Genomic DNA, 16,323 nt, shown 5'->3' with positions numbered 1-16,323 from the left:
AAGATTTCAAAGCACCCATCTCCTACTCACGCAGAGCCATGGGAAGGCCGAACGCTAAGAACCCCTCCTGTGTCCCAAAAATCACATCCAGGCAGCTCCAGTCCATCTCGGACGGTCTCTTCTCCGGACACGGCCCCGCGCCGATTCGTCTGCAAGCGCGGAAGAAAAACCCCAGCGTGAGCTCTCACTCACTAAGGTCTCTGGCTGCGGGACTTCTATCCTTTAGACCTTGCCCCTCCCTCCCCTCTCTATCGGGACCGCTACAAGAACACTGAGTCAGTCACCCCTGATGCACCACCACTTTCCCTTGCTCTACCTTGCGTACCTGCATGATTCCCGTTGGCTCCGGAGCCCTTAACCCGTGGAGATGCTCACCTGGAATGCCTGCAAGTGTCCCGTAGAAGGACACGGCAGAAGCAGAACAAGGACAGAGACACAGACAGAAACAGACAGAACGTATTGGCCAATACGAGAGAGCAACAAGAGAGAAACACACGAGAGGCAGCCAGAAACCTTACCACCTTGCGTCTCCCTCCTCGAGCCGAGCGTCTGCTGAGAAGGACACCGTGGTCCAGAGAAACCAGCACCACTGACAAACGGGAGAGCTCTTTCTCCCACAACCAAGGCAGCACCTCGGAAACCTCCGCTCGGACTCGCTGTCTCAGAAAACGTGCCTTCCCTTCCTAGACCCGAGCGGGCCGTAAGCCGAGAGATTTCCAGACCCGACACTTATCTCCCGGTCAGCGATGGCTGCTCCGCTCCCAGCCGGACGGTTCTCGCCTCGCTTCGACCAAGCTCCCGAGCTCGCTGTTCTCCTTTTCGTTCCATCCCCAGACGGGAGGACACCGGGACGACTGACTTCTTATCGCTTGCTACCGAACCCAGCAAAGAGGGAAAAAACAAACTTAGCCCTTCAGTCCGCGGCATCGCTTTTCCTCCCCTATAACCCACCGCAGCCACCCCCTCCCGCTGCAACTGTAGAAACACGGAGAGAAAGGAGGCCTTGAATCTCTATCCACGCTCTGTTGAACCGACTACTGCCCGTTCCCCAGTCCCCAAGCCACCAGGCTCCGTGCCCCAGCAGGAAGCTCTCTGCCTCAGAAGAAACCTACTGCCAGGACGCTTGAAGATTTCAGAGCACCCGTCTCCTACTCACGCAGAGCCATAGGAAGGCCGAACGCTAAGAACCCCTCCTGTGTTCCAAAAATCACGTCCAGGCAGCTCCAGTCCATCTCGGACGGTTTCTTCTCCGGACACGGCCCCGCGCCGATTCGTCTGCAAGCGCGGAAGAAAAACCCCAGCGTGAGCTCTCACTCACTAAGGTCTCTGGCTGCGGGACTTCTATCCTTTAGCCCTTTCCCCCCCTCTCGCCTATGTATTGGGTCCTCTACAAGAACACTGAGTCAGGTCAGCCATGACGCACCACCGCTCTCCCTTGCGCGACTTGCGTACCTGCAGAATTCCCGTTGGCTCGTGAGCCCTTAACCCTTGGAGATGCTCACCTGGAATGCCTGCAAGTGTGCTGTACAAGGACACGGCAGAAGCAGAGCAAGGACAAAGACACAGACAGAATCAGACAGACAGAATGTATTGGCCAATACTAGAGAGCAACAAGAGAGAAACACATGAGAGGGAGCCAGCAACCTTACCACCCTGCATCTTCCTCCTCGAGCCAAGCGTCTGCTGAAAAGGACACCGTGTTCCAGAGAAACCAGCACCCCTGACCCACGGGAGCCCTGTTTCTCCCACCACCAAGGAAGCACCTCGCGAACCTCCGCTCGGACTCGCTGTCTAAGAAAACGTGACTTCCCTTCCTAGGGACGAGTGGGCCGTAAGCCGAGAGATTTCCAGACCTGACACTTATCTCCGTGACAGTGACGGCTGCTCCGCTCCCAGCTGCACGGTTCTCTCCTCGCTTCGACCAAGCTCCAGAGCTCGCTGTTCTCGTTTCTGTTCCGTCCCCAGACGGGAGGACACCGGGAGGGTTGACTTCCTATCGCTCGCTACCCAACCCAGCAAAGGGGGAAATCAAACCAAGCAACTTACTTTTCAGTCTCTCTGTACCAGGGAAACCAGTACACCTGACAACGTAAAAGGGAATACGTTGGCATGTCAGTCCGTAATGTCGCATAACCTCTTCTCACATCTAAATTATGCTGCTGTCTTCCACCCTCCCACTCCGCCTCTCTCTGGCACTGCAGAAATACCAGTGGAGAAGAGCGCTTTGAGCCCACATCCAAATAGTCTCCTTACAGAGCATACCCAGCAGAATTCTTCGTACCCAAAAGGAAGCTCATGGCCTGTGATGAAACCGACTGCTAGTTGTCCCCTACTTTTTTGAAGGCTCCCAAGACCACATCTGTGGAGATGTTCACCCAGCAGACCTGCCCATGTCCTGTGGATGGAGACAGCAGCACTGCGAAGAATAGAGTCTCAAAGGGGCTGATCAGTGGAGAAGTTCATTTCCTATTTTGGTCTCTACGTGGGCGCATCTAGACTAGCAAGATTTTGCGCAAAAGCGGCCGCTTGTGCAAAAACTTCCCAGCTGTCTACACTGGCCGCTTGAATTTGCGCAAGAGCACTGACGTTCTAATGGAAGAATTCAGTCCTTCTTGCGCAAACACTTTGACGCTCCCGCTCAGGGATAAGCCCTCTTGCGCAGGAATACTCGCACAACAAGGCCAGTGTAGACAGGCACCGTCATTTTTTCTGCAAGAAAGCCCCGATGGCTAAAATGGCTATCGGAGCTTTCTTGCGCAAAAGCACTTTTTGTGCAAAAGCATCCCTGCCAATCTAGACGCTCTTTTGCGGAAATACTTTTAACGGAAGAACTTTTCCGTTAAAAGTATTTCACAAAATCATGCCAGTCTAGACGCAGCCCCTAAGTGTGACTGTCTTGAATACATGGTATTGGGGGCTGCACTGTGGAGGGGAGAGGTCTGAGGATCCCAGGGACACTGACAGTTTGGGGGATTTAGAGGCCCCAGAGTTGAAGAATAGCATGGAGGAGTGTTTGAGGGCCCTTGGTTGGCGGGCAAAGTCAACTCAGCAAGTTCATGGGGAACAATAATTGGAACTGGGGAGAGCTGGGGCTTAAGGGATCCCATGAATGGAGGGAGAACCGGTGCGGGGAGCAGATTAGGGAAGGATATGGCAGGCTGCCAGTGTTGGGAAGAAGGAGGACTGAGGGGGTAGGAGTGCAACTTGAGGGCGCGGACGAAGGAATAACAGAGGCTGACAGGTTCCAGGCCTGGCGAGACAGGGGTGTGTGGGTTGGGAAGGAAGGAAGAAGGGAGGCTGGAAGGTCGCAGACCTGGCGAGACAGGGGTGTGCGAGGAGGGTGTGTGGGTTGGGAAGGAAGCCAACAGGGAGCTGAGAGGTCCCACGTACGGGGGATGGGCAGGAATAGGGCGCAGGTCGGGGTGAGCTTGGGGGTGTTGCAGGGAGCAAAATGGGGGACCGATAGACCCCATGAATGGAGAACATGTTGGTTTGGGCGTTGTGGAGAGGAAGGAAAGCGAGGGACCCGAAGGATAAAAATATGGTTGAAGCGAGCGAGGGCACTCATGGGGGATAAGATTGGCTTGGGAGTGTTGTAATGCACTGGGGAAGTGAGGGAAGGGAGGTGCCGGTTCGGCTGCAGCACAGATAATGGGGGGGCAGGTTAGGCTGCGGTAGGAGGAGTGGGGGTGCTGTTGGACTGGGGGTGGAGTGAAAGGGGGTGTGGGAAGCACTGGGGGCAGAGGAAGAGGGGCAGTTCGGGCTAGGGATGCAGGTTGGACTGGGAAGCGGGGGAATGGGGGTGTACGTTGGACTAGGGGTGCTGAATGGAGTGGAGAGTGAGAAGAATGGGGGTGCAGGTTGGGTTGAGGTGTAGAGTGCACAGGGAGTGTGAGGAGGGTGCAGGTTGAGCTAAGGATATTGAATAAACTGGGGGTAGGGTAACGGGGGTGCAGGCTGGGCAGGGGGGTATTGAATGGACTGGGGAAGAGGGGTGCAGGTTGCGCTGGGAGTGTTGAAAGGACTGGGGGAGGGGGTGCAGATTGGGTGGCGGGTGTAGAATGGACTGGAGGGCAGGGGAGGGGAGGTTCAGCATGCACTGGAGTGGGGGGTGTAGAATGGCCTGGGGGCCGGGGGAGGGGCTTGCAGGTTGAGAGGGGGGTGTTGAAAGGACTCGGGGGGGGGTAACAGGGGCAGGTTGGGTGGGGGGTGTAGAATGGCCTGAGGGGGATAACAGGGGCAGGTTGGGTGGGGGGTGTAGAATGGCCTGAGGGGGATAACAGGGGCAGGTTGGGTGGGGGGTGTAGAATGGCCTGGGGGGGGTAACAGGGGCAGGTTGGGTGGTGGGTGTAGAATGGCCTGGGGGGGGTAACGGGCAGATTGGGTGGGGGGTGTAGAATGGCCTGGGGGGGGTAACAGGGGAAGGTTGGGTGGGGGGTGTACAATGGCCTGGGGGGGTAACAGGTGCAGGTTGGGTGGGGGGTGTAGAATGGCCTGAGGGGGTAACAGGTGCAGGTTGGGGGGGGGTGTAGAATGGAGCAGTTGATGCAGGTCGGGTGGAAGGTGGGGGAGGGGGATGCAGCTCGGGGGGGGCTGTGCAGAGCAGGGGGGGGCTGAGGACCGCGGGGCGGGGGCAGACAGGGGCGGGGCCTGAGTAGCGCTGCGGGGGCGCCCAACGATGCAGTTGGGGCAGGGAGAGGCTGGAACACGCTGGGCGTGGCTATGACGGCCTGGGCGGGAGGGGCGTGGCTATGATTGGGGCGGGGCGCACTGAGACACGCCCCGGGAGGCCGCACTGTGGGAACTACAACTCCCAGGATGCATCGCTCACGCTGGGCGTGACACCGCGCGAGACCAACCCCTGGATCAGCGGCTGGATTGTGATGTCACTTCCGCTGCTCCCGCCCAATTGAACAGCCCATGGGAGCTGGGGATTGGGGCACGGAACGTTTCCCACAAGTCACCGCGGCTACTTCCCCTGCTCCCCTCGGCCCCCCCCCGCCTCAGAGACACCCCCCCCCCAAACTGCCCAGCCGGCTTGTCCTGTGGCGTCAGGACCTGCCAACCCCCCACTCTGCCCCCCCACCAAACCCCCTGTAGTCTGCCCCCCACTCTGCCCCCCCACCAAACCCCCTGTAGTCTGCCCCCCAACCCCCCACTCTGCCCCCCAGCCTCCCACTCTGCCCCCCACCAAACCCCCTGTAGTCTGCCCCCCAACCCTCCACTCTGCCCCCCAGCCCCCCACTCTGCCCCCCCCCGCACTCTACTCCACCCCAACCCCCCGCAGTCTACTCCAGCACCACTAAACCCCCCACTCTGCCCCCCACCAAACCCCCCTGTAGTCTGCCCCCCACCCCCGCACTCTGCCCCCCCTGCACTCTACTCCACCCCAACCCCCCCTGCAGTCTACTCCAGCACCACCAAACCCCCCCACTCTGCTCCCCCACCAAACTCTTCATTCAGTCTGCTCCTCCCCAACCCCCCCACTCTGCTCCCCCCACCAAATTCTTCATTCAGTCTGCTCCTCCCTACCCCCAGCAGGCAGCTCCCCCCACCAAATACCCCCCCCCACACACACACAACTGCCCAGCGGGCTTGTGTGGGACAGGCAGATGCTGCTGCTGCCTTACAAAGTGCAGCGGGGGCAGCGTGGGGCGGGTTGAGGGGGGGCTGCTTCGGCTGCGTCCGGTTTGAAAAACACTGATGCTGTGTCTGCACTGGCGCCATCTCGCGCCAAAGCGGCCGCTCTTGCGCGGAAACTTGCTGCCTGTCTACACTGGCCGTGTGTGCTTGCGCAAGGAAACTGACCTTCTCCTGTGTACAACCAGGGCTCCTGGCGCAAGAACTAGGATGCTCCTGCTCAGGAAGAAGCCTCTTGCGCAAGAGCCCTTCCGGCACAGGCCAGTGCGGACAGGTAACAGGAATTTCTTGCGCAAGAAAGGCCGATGGTTAAAACGGCCATCGGAGTTTATTGCGCAAGAGAGCGTCCACACTGGCACGGATGCTCTTGCGTAAAAGCACATGCCAGTGCAGACGCTCTCTCAGAATCCTAGAACCACACAGCTGGAAGAGACCTCAGAAGGTCAAGTCCAGCCCGCTGCGCTAGGCAGGACCAATCCCAACTAAATCAACCCGGCCAGGGCTGTGTCAAGCCGACACTTAAACACCTCTAGGGATGGAGACTCCACTGCCTCCCTAGGGAACCCATCCCAGTGTTTCCCCACCCGCCTAGGGAAATAGTTTTTCCTAATATCCAACCTGGACCTCTCCCACCGCAACTTGAGACCTTTGCTCCTTGTTCTGCCATCTGTCACCACTGAGAACAGCTTTTCTGCAGCCTCTTTGGAATCTCGCTTCAGGAAGTTGAAGGCTGCTCTCAAATCCCCCCCAATCGACTCCGAGCCCTGTTCCCGGGGGGCGCGATTGGAGCACGTACCTGGACACCTTCCGGTCACGGTTCCCAGTCGGTTGCTGTCAGGCCGTGGACCGAGCAAACGTCACTTCCGGTCCGTGGGACGGGGCGCGGGCGTCCACCGCGCCACACGTGCCGGCACGACGCTACATTGTGAGAGCTCACAGCGCCCACGTGACTGCTGTTTGTTGCCCCGCGAGGGATGTGAGACGCACAGCTCCTGCCTCGTGCCAGAACGCGCCAAGGAGTTACAATCCCCCCGCCCACATCAGTGCATCATGGGAGACCGAGTGGGGTTGCCAGGTGTGAACTGTCAAAACAAGAGACCCCCCGAGAGGGCGCGTGTCCATCTCAGTGTCTGCCAGCTCCCGTTGCAGTCACGGGTGGGGCCCTGAGCCCGAGTCCCTGTCCCGCCTGCCTCTTCCCTCTGGCCCTCTCAGACTGTCTGGGCCATTGCAGGCTCCGGCTGGGGAGGGGAGGGGTGTTGCTCTCCAGGAGTGGGACCCTAGGATCCGCCTGGCACTGCAGCCAGGACACCGTCTGACTGGAATACGTCACGAACACGTGCCCCTGCAAAAGCCACACGCCGCGCCAAATGCTTCCATGCAGGAACGTGCTGCCATGGCCCCGTCTGACTGTCACGCCCCCTCTCTGCACACTCCTCAGGCACAGGCAGCAGCGTGGGCAGGCAGGCAGGCAGCTCTGCGAAGCCAGCACCAGCTCCTGTCTTCCCCTCTTGCCTCTAGAAGAGGCAGCAAGGGGTTTGACAGGTGGGTCCATGAAGCCACCACACACAGTGCTCATGCATATCAGCTCCCGCCTGCCTCCTTCCACCATACTGCTTCCTCTGTATCAGAGGCAGCAGCACAGAGGTGGGGGAACAGGCCGATCCAACGCTTGTGGGGAGCTGATCAACTGTACAACCGCGCCCTCTTGTGACAAGCTGACTTAAAAGCTGGCTTCCCACAGGTATCAGCTCACACCTCCTCCCTCCTTGCTGCCTCTGACAGACAGCGGGTAAGAGGGGAGAATGCGTGTAATCGACAGGATTGACCAATAACTTGAGGCTTATTGGTTAATCGTGTAGTCGTCTCTACGTTGACATTCCAAGAGAAAACCACTAAATCTGGTGTGGAGAGTTTAGCCTCTAACCAGCCAGCAGCGAGCAATACCGCTGAGCTGATAAGTGCGGGGAACAGAACAGCTAAAAAGTCAGTGATAACATCTAACTCTAAAATGGTGAGCAATAAATTAAAACATAAGTTCTTAAATATGAATAAACTGCAACACCCGTGCAAAAGAATATGAACAGAACACCAGGCATTTAGATTTATTTCCAAAGTAAAAGGCTTGTGTATTTCTAGGGTAAAACATACATAAAAACGTGATGTTAAACTCATTAAGTTATTGCTGGAACATGGATTACAGCAGGGGTTCTCAACATTCGTGATACCACCACCCCCTAAAATGCTAAACGAATGTGTGTGGCCACCCACCCTCACTGCCCTGGGTCGCTTCCTCCCCCCCCCCCCTTCTTACCAGACTCCTTGCCCTCCTCGGGTTCCTTCATGGCATGTGCAGTCCTTAACACCCTCCCCCCTGCAGGCTCCTTTCCCCCATCTCTTTCTCCTCTGTGCCTCTTTTCTGCTCCGCATCCCACTCTCCCGCTGCCTTGCCTCCTCCTGTAGCTGAGCCACGCTCCTGGAGCCCCATTGTCCCGGCCACGCTGTGCGGCTTTCTGGCAGCTGCCTTCCGCCTCCCTGCCGCTCTTCACAGCCGGGGGGAGAGGGGTCGCAAGTGAAATACCTGGTGCCTGCAGGACTAAGTATTTGCTAGGTGATGCTTATAAATTAAGGCAATAATGCATTGAGCCTGTATCGAAGACTGTACTCGAGCCAAATAAAGACACAAGGCGTAAAAAGCCTTAAGCATATGTAACTAAAAATAACCCTAGATAATACCGTCTTAAACACTAAAATGCTGAAATGACTGAAGAGGTGGCAGGTAGCCACGGGATGCTAGTTCATAGCATCTGGAAATAAAACAACAACAACAACAACAACAACTGGTCTGGTAGCACTTTATAGACTAACAAACAATGTAGCTAGGATCATGAGCTTTCGTGGACTCAGGATACCATCTACGTAAGAACGGCCGTACTGGATCAGACCAAAGGTCCATCTAGCCCAATAGCCTGTCTGCCGACAGTGGCCAGCACCAGGTGCCCCGGAGAGGGTGGACCAAAGACAACGATCAAGCCATTTGTCTCCTGCCATCCTTCTCCAGCCTCTGACAAACAGAGGCCAAGGACACCATTGTATCCCCTGGCTAATAGCCATTTATGGACCTAACCTCCATGAAATTATCTAGCTTCTCTTTAAACTCTGTTATAGTGCTAGCCTTCACAGCCTCCTCTGGCAAGGAGTTCCACAGGTTGACTACATGCTGCGTGAAGAAGAACTTTCATTTATTAGTTTTAAACCTGTTACCCGTTAATTTCATTTGGTGTCCTCTAGTTCTTCTATTATGGGAACTAATAAATAACTTTTCTTTATCTGCCCTCTCCACACCACTCATGATTTTATAGACCTCTATCGTATCCCCCCTCGGTCTCCTCTTTTCTAAACTGAAAAGTCCCAATCGCTTTAACCTCTCTTCATATGGGCCCCGTTCCAAACCCCTAATCATTTTAGTTGCCCTTTTCTGGACCCTTTCCAAGGCCAAAATATCTTTTTTGAGGTGAGGAGACCACATCTGTACACAGTATTCAAGATGTGGGCGTACCATAGTTTTATACAGGGGCAGTAAGAGATTCTGGGTCTTATTTTCTATCCCTTTCCTAATAATTCCTAGCATCCTATTTGCCTTTTTGGCCGCCGTTGCACACCGTGTGGAAGTTTTCAAAGAACTGTCCACGATAACTCCAAGATCTCTTTCCTGATTTGTCATAGCCAAAGTAGCCCCCGTCATTCTGTACGTATAGTTGGGGTTATTTTTCCCGATGTGCATTACTTTACACTTATCCACATGAAATTTCATTTGCCATTTTGTTGCCCAATCACTCCGTTTGGTGAGATCTTTTTGGAGTCTCTCACAGTCTGCTTCTGTCTTGACTATCCTGAACAGTTTGGTATCATCTGCAAACTTTACCACCTCACTCCTTAACCCTTTCTCCAGATCATTTACGAATAAGTTGAAAAGGATTGGTCCCAGGACTGACCCTTGGGGGACACCACTAGTTACCCCTCTCCATTCTGAAAATTTACCATTTCTTCCTACCCTTTGTTTCCTGCCTTTTAACCAGTTCTCAATCCAAGAAAGGACCTTCCCTCTTCTCCCATGGCCATGGAATTGACACAAGAGCCTTTGGTGAGGAACCTTGTGAGGAACCTCAGGAGGCGGGAAGGGCTCGAGACGCCTCCTGGGCATGCGTGGCTCAACAGGGGAAACTGCTATACAAAGCTCCGATCTGAGGCTCAGGGCGACCCTTCACCTACAGTGGAGCACCCACTGGGACACTACGCGAAGAACTACTACTGGATCCCCCTTGTCTGCATGTTTGTTAACCCCTTCAGAGAACACTAATAGATTAATAAGACATGATTTCCCTTGACAGAAACCATGTTGACTTTTGTCCAACAAACTAGGTTCGTCTACATGCCTCACAATTTTATTCTTTACTATTGTTTCAACTAACTTGCCTGCTACCGAAGTCAGACCCGATGGTCTAGCTAGCCTCAGAACCATACTTCCCTTGGGATCTGGCTGTGACGTTACCTTGATAAGGCATATTTACTCTGCTATTTCCAACCCAATAGCAACAGAAATGAAATCCAGGACCCCTACCAGCATATCCCCTTCAAACCCTCCCCATCCAAATCCCCAGCCCGCGCTGACCGCAAGGCAAGCAGGGACGTTAGGCAGCCATGAAGTGAATAGTCCTGGAAGCGCACAAAATACTGTCGGTTCCACGACTATTCGATAGTCTCCTGAGGTGGGGCCGGCAGCCAGTGCGCTCCCAGCCCCCACCCCCAGCACGGACTGCTTCCTTTGACGCTGCCCCGGCATCTCACGCAGCTGCCTCCGTCCGCAGTGAGCCCTGGCGACCCCCACCCCGCCTGCCACTGCTGCCTGCGATAGCTGGCACATGCGGGGAGCTGGCTGGAAAGCTTCGTGCAGGTACCGGCTCCGTCTGCCCCCCACACCCTCCGCGCCACGCCTCTCTATCAGCAGTAAAGTGGGGGGAATGGGAGCCAGTGCCATGGAGAGCCACCTGTGCCCCCGCCCCTCCCTCCTGTGCTCACGCCCCTGCCCCTTCCTGAGGCTGGGCAGGAACTGGGCGGTGAGCGCTCCCCCACCCGGAGGCTAGCGGCTGTGCTGGAACCTGGGGCGGTGAGTGGCTATCCCCCCCCCTCCCCCCGCACCGTAAACATACCCCCAGCAAATATACCCCCGGCACAGAAAAGTCTTGTATGCTCTGCGGGTTATATTCGTGTGCGGGGTATAAAAGAGGTTACTCAAATAGAAAAAACTGCAGGGTATATTCGGGTGCGGGATATAGTCGCTAAATTACGGTCGTTGATTCAGCTCCACTGAGCATCCCTAGCGTCACCCGCCGATACTCCACTTTCCATGCCGCAGGCCTGGCCGGCTGCACCCCTCCCGCCCACCAGCTATTCCTGCCTGGCCTTCCTGAGCAAAATCCTCCTGCTGTAACGCATTCAGCTAAAGCCTGAGGCACCACGGCCTCTGGAGCAGAAACCCTAAATCCACAAACCCGCTATAGTCTGATTAGCCCGTGGGCTTCTGGTACGCCGGGGGGCCCTCCCCGCCCAGCCTGGGCAACAGGGGACTCTAGCGTCAGCTCTAATGTCCCTTCCGCCCCGTGCCCGTTTCTCAGCCGGGCCAGAGCCCCCCCATGCCCATTTCTAGAGGGCCTCTCCCGCCATTGCTGCCACCTACCCGGGGCGACGGAGCAGGAGGGGAAGTCGGCGAGGATGGCGTGAAACTGGAGCAGCGTGTAGAGCCTGCCCAGAAGCATGTTTCCCATCACCTGGCTCCTGCTGAGGGGCGAGTGGATTCGGCCCTGGACAAGCAGAAAAAGAAGGAGCCGGGGGAGCCGCATCACTGACCCTGCGAGGCTGAGCTGTGACCGACCCGCTGCCCTGCCCGCCAGCTCTGCCCCACGAGCAGAGAAGCGAGCCGGGCAGGGAGGTGATGCAGCGTCCATGAGACTGAGATTGGAGACTGCAGCCTGCTTCAGGGGCCACATTTTGAAAAGCTGTTGGAAACTTAGAGACGGGGCAGCAAAGAGCAAAAAGTCTGGAGGGCTGCAGAGAAAGTCCTTCTCCTCTGCTCTTGAGCTCCGTGTGGTTGGCTTGTACAAGGAAAGCTGAGAGGTGACGTTACTCGGGCGTCTAAGGGCCTTTCCGGAGAGAACATGTCGGGTACCAAAGGGCCGGTTCACGGTGCAGAGAAAGGCAGGACAAGAGCCAGTGGCTGGAAGGTGAAACCAGACACGTTCCTCTTGGACATAGGGCACCAATACTTCACAGGGAGGATGATTCACCACTGGCACAAACTACCAAAGCAAGTGACGGGTTCTTCATTTCTTGATGTCTGCTAGTGGACATCATCTGAAGTTTTCTGACAAGCTCTAAATAACCTGTCCTAAGTCTCCCTCAAAAAAAGGAAAAATTCCTTGTTTGCTCCTAAAAGAAAGTTAACTCTCTATATGACGCTCTTCCATTCTCACATGCCACAGGAGAGGGGAGGTGAAAGGGCGGGGGTGGGGGAAAAGCCCCAAGGCTCCCTGCCGGATCCAGCTTGCAAGGAAGAAGCGGAGCTAGAATCGGCTCCGCACACTGCTGCTTCCCTTCCTCCTCCCCCTCCCACAGCAGGGCATGGACCCGCTTCCTGGAGGATTTTCCTGCTACTCCCATTTGCCAATATCCTGCCAATGGGACCAGCGGGAGGCTGATCCTGGGCCATGGTGCTGGCAGCACTGTGAAAGAAGTTAGTGGCCCCTCACTCACCCAGGCTGAGACCCCACGCCCCCAGCCTGCTCACACACACCCTCCACTGAGACCCCTCACACCCAGCCTGCTCCTAAACCTCACCCCTGTCCAGACACCCCACCCCCAGCCCGCTCCCCCACCTTCCCTCGCGCCCCCTCCTCCTCCCCCGGGCCAGACACCCCACCCCCAGCCCGCTCCCCCACCTTCCCTCGCGCCCCCTCCTCCTCCCCGGGGCCAGACACCCCACCCCCAGCCCGCTCCCCCATCTTCCCTTGCGCCACCGCCTCCTCCCCTGGGCCAGACACCCCTCCCCCAACCCGCTCCTCCACCTTCCCTCGCGCCCCCTCCCCCCCCGGGCCAGACACCCCTCCCCCAGCCCGCTCCCCCACCTTCCCTTGCCCCCCTTCCTCCCCCGGGCCAGACACCCCGCCCCCAGCCCGCTCCCCCACCTTCCCTCGCGCCCCCTCCTCCCCCGGGCCAGACACCCCACCCCCAGCCCGCTCCCCCATCTTCCCTTGCGCCGCCGCCTCCTCCCCCGGGCCAGACACCCCTCCCCCAGCCCGCTCCCCCACCTTCCCTCGCGCCCCCTCCTCCCCCGGGCCAGACACCCCACCCCCAGTCCGCTCCTCCACCTTCCCTCGCGCCCCCTCCCCCCCCGGGCCAGACACCGCTCCCCCACCTTCCCTCGCGCCCCCTCCCCCCCCGGCCCAGACACCCCTCCCCCAGCCCGCTCCCCCACCTTCCCTCGCGCCCCCTCCTCCCCCGGGCCAGACACCCCACCCCCAGCCCGCTCCCCCACCTTCCCTCGCGCCCTCTCCCCCCCCCGGGCCAGACACCCCTCCCCCAGCCCGCTCCCCCACCTTCCCTCGCGCCCGCTCCCCCCCCGGGCCAGACACCCCTCGCCCAGCCCGCTCCCCCACCTTCCCTCGCGCCCCCTCCCCCCCCGGCCCAGACACCCCTCCCCCAGCCCGCTCCCCCACCTTCCCTCGCGCCCCCTCCTCCCCCGGGCCAGACACCCCTCCCCCAGCCCGCTCCCCCACCTTCCCTCGCGCCCTCTCCCCCCCGGGCCAGACACCCCTCCCCCAGCCCGCTCCCCCACCTTCCCTCGCGCCCTCTCCCCCCCCGGGCCAGACACCCCTCCCCCAGCCCGCTCCCCCACCTTCCCTCGCGCCCTCTCCCCCCCCGGCCCAGACACCCCTCCCCCAGCCCCCTCCCCCCCCGGGCCAGACACCCCTCCCCCAGCCCGCTCCCCCACCTTCCCTCGCGCCCCCTCCCCCCCCGGGCCAGACACCAACAAGGGGCGGGCTGGGGGCGGGGCAGCTTCGCACTCGGACCCAGGATTCGCTCGCGCTCCCGCGCGCTCCTCGGACCTTCCTGTCATGGCGGCGCCGGCCGCCCAGTCAGACAACGCCCCCCTGCGGCAGCCCATTGGCCGAACCAGAGGAGGGATCCCCTTTGTTGACAGCCCATTGGGCGACACTATCCTCCGCCTATGCTGTGTTCCGAAAGCCCATTGGCTGGCACACAGCCAGGAAACACCCCTAAGTCACAGCCCATTCGCGGACAGAAGAGTCTGTTATAATCCACCCCGGACAACCTATTGGCCGCCAGCAGTCCCAGAACGCGCCTTTAGTCACCGCCCATTGGCGCACGGAGTTGTCCTTTAAGATTAACCTCGGACAGCCTCAGATTGGGCGCCACAGATTCCGAACACGCCCTTTACTCTCAGCCCATTCGCGGACAGAACAGTCTGTTACGATCAGTCTGGGACAGTCTCTTGGCCAGCCTTAGTGTCGGGATAACATAGTCAAGTATGAAACAGGATTCCCCAAGTGGAAGTGACTCCCCGGAATTTGTTCCCCACAACTACAAGTCTAAGGAGGAGAAGTTTGTTAAGTAGAAGAAGCAGAGAAGTGTTTAGATTTATTCTTGTGAAAGGGTTTAGATTTAGTGTTATCAAGCTTGAGAAGTGTTTAGATTTATTATTATTATTTGTTAGGATTGTTTAATTATAAATCTAAACATTTTTGCCCCTCTAGAATATAATTGGTTAGGAATGTAATATTAGGTCATGTAACTTCAAACTGTTAAAAATATACTACTATGTAGCCAGAAACAGCTCCCCTCGCTGTGCGCCAGGGCACGCTCAAACTTACTGTTACACAATTGACAACCGTTCTCTTCAAAGCATTGTGAAGCACTTAACCCTAATCGCAAAGTGAAGCATTGTAACTATAACAGTAACTAACTCAGCGCTCATTCTCTCTCTGTTTAAGGGTTGGGGATAGCAAGTGATGGAGAGGAGGAGAATAGAGAGGGCAAGGCTTCAAGCAAGGGGCAAGACGGTAGATCTTGGCTTGTTCTGTCATTTAAAAAGTGATCTTGGGTGTAAAAAGGTTGGAGACCACTGCCCTACATCATCCCACTCACACATCCAAAGAGGCTCACCAGGGCCAGGAAACCAGCGTTGCAGGGGATGGAAGGGGGGTAGTGACATCACAAAGGCCTGTTGCAGGATCTCAGCCTACTGGGAGATAGTGATAGGTCGGTGGTGACCTCACAGAGAGACCCTAACCTGACATCAGCCAATCAGAAGAGAGGTGCAAGGCAGGGACAAGCTCAGAGATTCTAATGGCTTTGCAGCAGCAAGGCTCCTTCTCAAGGTCTCTCGTCGAGGGCGGAGAAAGAATTAGGATTAATTATGGGAGCACGAGGAGGAATCTCGTCAGAGTTTTCTCCTTCCCTACCCACGGAGTTGATGTTACCTGTTCAGAAGGTAAGAGCCGCAGAGAGGTTTGGAGCCTGTTCTGTCTGATCCACCTGAGCTCTAGGCATAGAAATCACTAAGTTAAGGTTGAGCAGGATCCTGTGGGTGGAATTGCTCTAGCGCTCATTAACCTGTTACCCCTTTCCATGTCTATCTGAGAGTACTGTATTCTTATCAGTCAGTGTGTCCCGAGGGGCAGGGGCAGACTAGGGGCAGAACGCCATCCTTGCAGGAGACGGTCGGGGTGGGGGGGCGATGACATCTCAAAGGCCTGTTGTAGAATCTCAGGCTATTGGGGAAAGGCGATGGGGAGGCGGTGACCTCGTAGAGAGATCCTGACATCAGACACACAGGACAGAGGTGCAAGGTGGGGGCAACCTCAGAGACCCCGCCTTATGGCTTTGTGGGAGGCTCTCCCAAAGAGGCAGGGCTGGAATTGCTCTGAGACTGATCCCCTCAGATGGTGAGCTAGCCCATCCTTTAGGACATCTGCTGTGACCTCTCAGCCTCCCATCAAGTCTCAATGCTGATTGGGAAGACTTCTGCTCCCTGTCATTAGCCCCCTGCCCAGCCAGTTTCCCAGCTGTTACCCAGTCTGGAGCCAGCAAAGCCCTCGGGCAGGAGTGACAGCAAAGGGCTAGGACCCAGAAGCCGTGCCCAGGGGTCAGTCTGGAGTGCTGTACAGAGCCCAGGACCATCCACATATCCTGTGTGGTGCAACCTGCTGAGTGGAGACAAAGGCTCAGGGCTGCTCTCATACCCTGATCAGACACTTTACTGAATGTGGTGCAGGGAAAAGGTGGACTGATGGCTCCCATGAATGGGGGTGCAGACTGGGGTGAGGAAGGGCCCCGGGATAAGAATATGGACGGGGGGTGCAGGCTGGGGTGAGGAAGGGCCCCGGGATAAGAATATGGATGGGGGTGCAGGCTGGGGAGAGGAAGGGCCCCGGGATAAGAATATGGATGGGGGTCCAGGCTGGGGAGAGGAAGGGCCCCGGGATAAGAATATGGACGGGGGGTGCAGGCTGGGGTGAGGAAGGGCCCCGGGATAAGAGTATGGATGGGGGTGCAGGCTGGGGTGAGGAAGCAGGAGGGGAGAGGGCTGCACAGAGCCTGGTGTGCGGG

This window comes from Pelodiscus sinensis, unplaced genomic scaffold, assembly GCF_049634645.1.
Source record: "Pelodiscus sinensis isolate JC-2024 unplaced genomic scaffold, ASM4963464v1 ctg103, whole genome shotgun sequence".
Taxonomy (NCBI): domain Eukaryota; kingdom Metazoa; phylum Chordata; order Testudines; family Trionychidae; genus Pelodiscus; species Pelodiscus sinensis.
This window is presented reverse-complemented; position numbering follows the sequence as displayed.